The sequence below is a fragment of the Octodon degus genome, unplaced genomic scaffold, assembly GCF_000260255.1.
Source record: "Octodon degus isolate 3935 unplaced genomic scaffold, OctDeg1.0 scaffold00109, whole genome shotgun sequence".
NCBI classification, from domain to species: Eukaryota; Metazoa; Chordata; class Mammalia; order Rodentia; family Octodontidae; genus Octodon; species Octodon degus.
This window is the reverse complement of record NW_004524685.1, coordinates 5,177,762-5,184,339: the sequence shown is the minus strand read 5'-3', so window position 1 is coordinate 5,184,339 and position 6,578 is coordinate 5,177,762. Positions and strand designations below refer to the sequence as shown.

At 43.8% G+C, this 6,578-nt stretch overlaps 1 pseudogene; it reads right to left on the bottom strand.

The window, feature by feature from the left end:
- Nucleotides 1-349: 349 nt before the first annotated feature.
- LOC101563163 lies at nucleotides 350-2,776 on the bottom strand (annotated as a pseudogene).
- Between the last annotated feature and the right edge of the window lie 3,802 nt (nucleotides 2,777-6,578).

The window sequence follows — 6,578 nt, the reverse complement described above, 5'->3', positions numbered from 1 at the left end:
ACATCACAATGACAAATGAGAGGTGGCTTTGGTGTCAGTAAAGTTCCCAGGAAGGAGGGGCCATAACACAGACTACGCATGTAAACTGCACTATATTACACTATGTGCACCAAGTATAAAAGGTCCACATCCCCTGTGGTCTGCTTACAAGCCCTCAGGTGGGAAGGATAAAAGGCCCTTCACCAGACAGCCCATATAAAGGAGCTCCCTGTGTGGTGGGAAGGAGAACCCTGCAGAAATGGAGTGCTTCACCCTAGAAACTGTTAAAAGCACAAGGCACTCCAGACGGTGGTAAGACTTTATCTAGGACACAGCCCACTCCTTGTGCTCATGGTCATTTTCCTCAGCCTCACTCCATCTCAGTAAACCGTGCGAACATGGCTTTCCGAACAGCGTCTTTGTAGGAGTCAGCCCCCGACAACCCACATGCACTGCCACTGGCTCCTAGGCCAGCTCCTTTTAGCCGGACTTGGGCCTCAGTTGGAGCTGTGGTGCCCTGGCACTTTCTTCCCAAGCCTGAGCCTTCCCGCCAGCCCATGGCCTGCAGCATCTGGTTGCCAATGTTACTGCGGTCAATGCCATCTCTGGTGGGCTGCTCATAATGTACAGTGCCTGCACTGAACTGCCTCTTGCGCTTGGGCTCTGGAGGCCCTGGAATGCCATACTTCTCTCGTCTTTCGGCAGCTCTGTCTCGGTATTTCATCTCTCTTTCCCTCAGCTCCAAGGCTTCCAGCTCCTGCTGGCTCAGCCTGGATCGTCGGTAGACGTCCATGTTTTGCTTGTGTAAGTCAGAGAGCTGCTGGTGCCTGATCAGAGCATCTCTGTTAGGGAACTGGCGACGGCAGAGCAGGCAGGCCATCTTTTTCCAGTCAGCAAGCTTTTCTTCCTCACTCTCAAGTCTTTCTATCAGCTCTTCCTCATTGTCACTGTCGCCACTGTATGCAGCAACCAGACCCCTTTTGAGGGGATTCTCCTCATCTCCATTTCGTGCCAATTCTGGGATGAGTGGCTGCCTTTCGGAGAATGCTTCCTTTTTCTGAAAGAGCGCAAAGCCAGCATCTGCAGCTGCAGATTCTCTCCTTTCTTCTTCCCTCAGAGAACTGACAGGTTGAAAGCTATTTTTAAAATTTTCTTTCTGCTTGTTCAAACTCTTAGCCCAGCGTTCCATGTCTTTGGCGATCTGTTGTGCTGTTTTGCTCTTGGGTTTTTCCTTCTTTTCTTTCCCTTCTTTTGTGGGAGGCAGGCCTGCCTGCTGGAGGGAGCTAGACTCTGCAGCTGGCACATAGGTCTCCTTCTCTCCATCCCAGTAAAGATACTGCTGTGTTAAGGAATTATAGTAGTATTGTGAGTTGGGGTCATAATAGAGTCCTGTTGTTGGATCATAATAATACCCTGAAGATTCATCATACTGGTATGTGGCTGTGTCTGGTACTGCATATTTGGTACCAGGAACTACACCAGTGAGGCAAGCAGCTGGAGCCTGTGTACTTGTGCTAGCGCTAGGCTGCGCTTCCTCAGTCGGACAGCCGGGTGGATTGGAGGTCTGACTGTACAGCTGGGGACTCTGGGACACTACCACTGCAGAGGTGATGGTCACTGCTGATACAGAGGATGCATCAGATTCCAAACCACCAGCTTGTTGCTGATAAAACTGCTGGTAATCCTGTAAGTGCTGTGCATACTGAGCATAACCATCCTGGCCTGGTTGCAAGTAACTGTAATCAATACTGCCTCCTTCGCCACCTTGAGCCTGGGTAGATGACCACTGAGCAGCGGCAATGGCTGTACTAGCCACAGAGAAGGCGCTAAGCCGATTGCCGTCTGGGAGGACCAAGTCTTTTCTGGCACTTTTTGCGAAATCAACCCCAATAGTTTTCCCATCAATTTTCAAAGGAGGATGGAGACTCTGTAATATCTGAAGAAGCTGAGAGGCCTCCATCGCAGAAGACAGCTGCACAAAGGCAAAGCCTCTGTTCTGCTGGGTTTGCTTGTCTTTTATGAGACGAATATTATGGACAGCTAACGACACGTAGGGAGACAGCGCTGTCATTATGGAATCTACTACAGTATGTGGAGCTATGTTCCGAAGAATGATTGTATCGCAGTAGTAATCTACAGACTGAACGGACTCTGTGGTTCCAGGGGGCACTTCCTGCTCAGAATCCAACTTGTCTGCTCCACATCGGAAGCATTTCAGTCTTTTCCTGAAATTGTTAAGGCAGCACTTATTACAAAGCCAATCTTCAAACTTGGGTTTGGGATTGCTATAGTGCATTGCAATGTGCTTTCCTTGAATCACCAACTTCTTCTGATTGGCTTCCATCCAGCTGGTAGCATCTTGCAAGTGATAAAACTCCAGGAAGGCGAAACCAGAGCTTACACCTGTTTTCATCAGCCTCACATCTGCAGGCCGAGGTCCTTCAGTGGACTCCATCATTTCTCGAATATCGCCCTCTGTGATGGTGGCGGGGAGGCCGCGAAGCATGATGGTCTTGCTCTCTCTCTCATCCCCGATGTCAGGCCTGCAGTCATGCTCACCATCTGAATGGTACCCATCTTCATAGCGGTCGTTGTTCCTTCTTCCACGCTCTCTCTCTGGACTATCATAGTCCTGATAGTCGTCATATCGATCACCTCTCTGATCATCACTTGATCTTTTATAATCAGAGTCCCTCCGCCTGCTTCTGGATTCGCGCTCATCGCGGTCATCCCTGTCTGTGATGGAACCGTATCTTCCACTCCGTTCCGTTCTGCTCACTCGCTTGTCTGAACTCATTGTCCCACTGAAGAGCTGGCAAAAGGCTTCAAAGGGTTCAAAGTTTAGTTTTTCGCCAGGAGGGACCGACGCAGCGGTCGTTGCGGGTCTGGGCCCCAGAACCGCTCCACAAAATGGCGCCTCTGCAGACGGCCGGCTCCTACCTGCCGGCCACCGTAGAGTCTTAAAGGCAAACAGCCCATATAATCCCGAGGAGCGTGCCTGCGCAGGTCAAGGTGAGAAACACCTCAAGTAACATCAGAATCTGTCACGATATCCTTCAACTAAATACCCTATTACAAGAGTTTGGTCTATACTACATAGGAAATCATTTTCTTTATAGATTCTCACTAAAATAAAGATTAAAAAATGTGGAGAGCATAAGGATCACCCACAATGGACCCATGGCCCCAGATTGATTCTCCGCCTGGCTGAGGAGGTGAGTCCTGGCCACTGAACAGCGCTCACACCCGGTCGTCTCCTTCCACTGAAGTACATCGGAAGAACAGACCCTTCAGTGACACAGGATGACCTTCAGACCCCTAGTCCTCACAGCGCTGGTGTGTCCAGAGGTGGGAAGCTAGGTAACTGGCAAACCTGGAAGTTTTCCTTGCTAGTTCCCTGTCCTCCACTCAAAAGACACAGAGAGGCTTGATAAATTCAGACACAGAAGCACACCAAATCCCCACTTAATTATGAGTGTAGGTGCTGCCAGGTGCCACCCTATTCCTCATTACTAACAGATTCTCAGGTTCTATAGAAGAAGATGGCTCCTCCCTTCAGTATACTTGTTAGTCGCCCAGGTAATAGTTATGGTCCCTGTTACCTTTGTTACCTAGAAATGGCTGGTCACTGTGATGCGTAACTGGCCACTATGATATATATTATAAGAACCAATCCCCCAACTGACGAGCCATTTTGCCTCAGTACTTCCTTTTTTTTTTTTTTTTGGTGGAACTGGGGATTGAACTCAGGCCCTTGCACTTGCCAGGCAAGCGCTTATTCTACTGAGCTATCTTCCTGGCCCTGCCTCAGTACTTCCTGATTGCTTATCCCATATAAGCTCTAAAGCATGGGAGATAAGGGCCTGGTATTTTTGGAATGATACTGATCAGTGCCTGTCTTCGTAAATACATCTGCCTCCAAATCTTGGGTGTCATTTCAGTGTTTCTGTTTGCCACAGCAATTCAAGGTGACAATGTACCCAACTACTTTTCTCTTCTGTAGGGTAAAAGAAATGATTTAGCCTGGGTATAGACTTATAAGCAGGATTTCTTGGGATGGGTTTTGGAAAGCTCTTTAAAAGAAGCAGGTTACAGGAGTTTTGTCCATCACTGTACCATGGCTGTGGTATGTGGAAACTACAGTATAGATAGAGCCATCACCTTTTTCCATGGGATGGCTGTGCGTGTGAAAGCCACATGTGAATACGGCTGACACTAGGTCTGAGGCCCTCCTGGCTTTGTGGTCTTGCCTCAGATTCTCTACTTCCTGGCATTATTTTTGTGAAAAAAATTAGTTTGTTTAATCCACTGTCTCTAGTGATTTCAGCTACTCACAACCAAGCATCACACTCCACTGACAAACTCCTTAAACAACACTTGCATGTGACCCTCAGGGTAATATTTCAAGCAATGTTTTTCTGAGATTATTCTGAAGCACGTTCAATCATCCCTCCTTCAAGACTTGACAGTACTTTGGGAAAATTCCTTATTTTCCTTTTCTATCAAAATGAAAAACAGATCCATATATTTTCTGCATTTCAGAGTTGTATTGACATAAAATAGAATTGATGGCTTACCATAATCTAAAGTAGATCATACTGCTTTGTTTTTGTTTATGGGTTTGTAAAAGGTGAAAGATTTATAGCATCTGAAGAGCAACCAGAGTGTTGTTTGTGAGTTTGTATGAGTTGGGGCTCTCTAGAGAAATAAAGCAAATAAGATGTAGATGTGTATATGTAGAAGATTTATCATAAGAATTGACTCATGCAGTTACAGAGGCAGGCAAGTCCAGTGTCCCAAGTTTGAAACAACAGGGTAGAGAATGAGGAGAGAACACAGTGCAGTTCCAGTCCCAGAGCCAAAGGCCTAGATATTTCCCTCTTGCTTGGGGCAGCTGGTCCTTTTGTTCCCTTTAGGCCTTCACCTAATTGTGTAAGGTCCACCCATATTATAGAGAGCAATCCATTTACTCCAAGTTTACTGATTTACATGTTATCTCATCCATAAACATTTTCAAATTGGTACATAAAATGAGCTGCTACAGTTTAGTTGTTTTTTTGAAATATGCCAACTCTGGGATAAAGAGAATATATTTATTTTTCCTTTTTATGAATGATTTTTTTTTTTTTTTTGGTGGTACCAGTTATTGAACTTAGGACCTTGTACTTGCCAGAGAAGCACTTATTCCACTGAGCTGTCTCCCTGGCTTTTTTATGAATGAAAACAATAAAAAACTTCATGACTATCTCTTAAAATAACCTTATTTCTTGTAGCTTTAAAGAAATTTAGCAGAGACATCTGGACTACAGCCAATTAAAAAACTACATTTATTGAAATTCCTACTCCTCTCAACCTTTGCTCAAATGTTCCCTAAATTCCAGAAGGACCAATTTTAAATTATTACTGACCCAAACCAAGGATATATGTCTCCTTAGAAATATAGCAGAGAGCTCCAGGATTTAATTCTGTGCATAGGTCTGACATTTTAATTGTGGAATTTAATAATATCACATATCCATTTTGCTCTTCAAAATATTTGTAATAGCACATAGTTTTCAACATCTGACCCCTCAAATATCCTGGGGGTTATTATTAGCATATGGGCTTGCTGGTCTACCGAAGAACCATAGTAATATATCAATCATCTGTCAAATCCTATCTCACTCAACAAAGGACTTGGAGCATCTTATAAAATATAAATGATATAAAAAATTTTTTAAATAGGATAGTCTCAAGGGTAGGGGTGTAAGGAAGCCAGAGGTTGGATTAATGGACAAAATGCAACCCACACAGTTTTATATATTTATTAGGCCATAACTTGGGCTCTAATTTTTCTAGTAGTCAAAGAGCAATGAGAACCCCAGTCAATCACAAGTCTCAGAATTGTCCATAAATAGAGTAACAGTTTAATCCAAGGGAAAAATTTGATGGTAGTGTAATAGGTGTAAATCATGTATCCTGGACACTGTTACATTTTAGGGGTTCTTCTAGGGCTGCTCTGGTTTTGCAGTCAAGGTTAAGTCTACGGGATACAGGGCTGGGAAGATAGCTCAGTGGAATAAGTGCAAGTTCCTGAGTTTGATCCCTGGTACCACCAAAAAAAAAAAAAAAAAAAGTCGAGGGATACAGAGTCTCTTTGTCATCTGTTATTCTACTAACATATTTTGGGTTCCACTTGCTAATGTTTTTGCTGAGGAGTTTTGCATCTATGCTTAACAAGGAAATGGGACCATAATTACTTTGCTTGGAATGTCTTCATCTGGAAGATGCTCACCTTGTAAAATGCTGGGAAGTGTTACTTCCTCTTCTATTGTCTAGAAGAAATTTTGTAGAATCAATATTATTTTTTTCTGAGATGTTTGGTAGAATTCTCCAGGAGCTCTGCTTCATATTTTTCATTTCTTTACCCAAATACCACCTGGGCAGGATTGCCAAATAAAATGTAGATTTATTTTTCAACTGAAAAAGGAATTTGATATGATATAAACACCAAAATATTTTAAAATGTTTGTTCTATGTGGTGTTTTAGTCATATATATATATATATATATATATAAAATTTGTTGTTCATCTGAAATTAAAATTTGACTTTCTGAAGA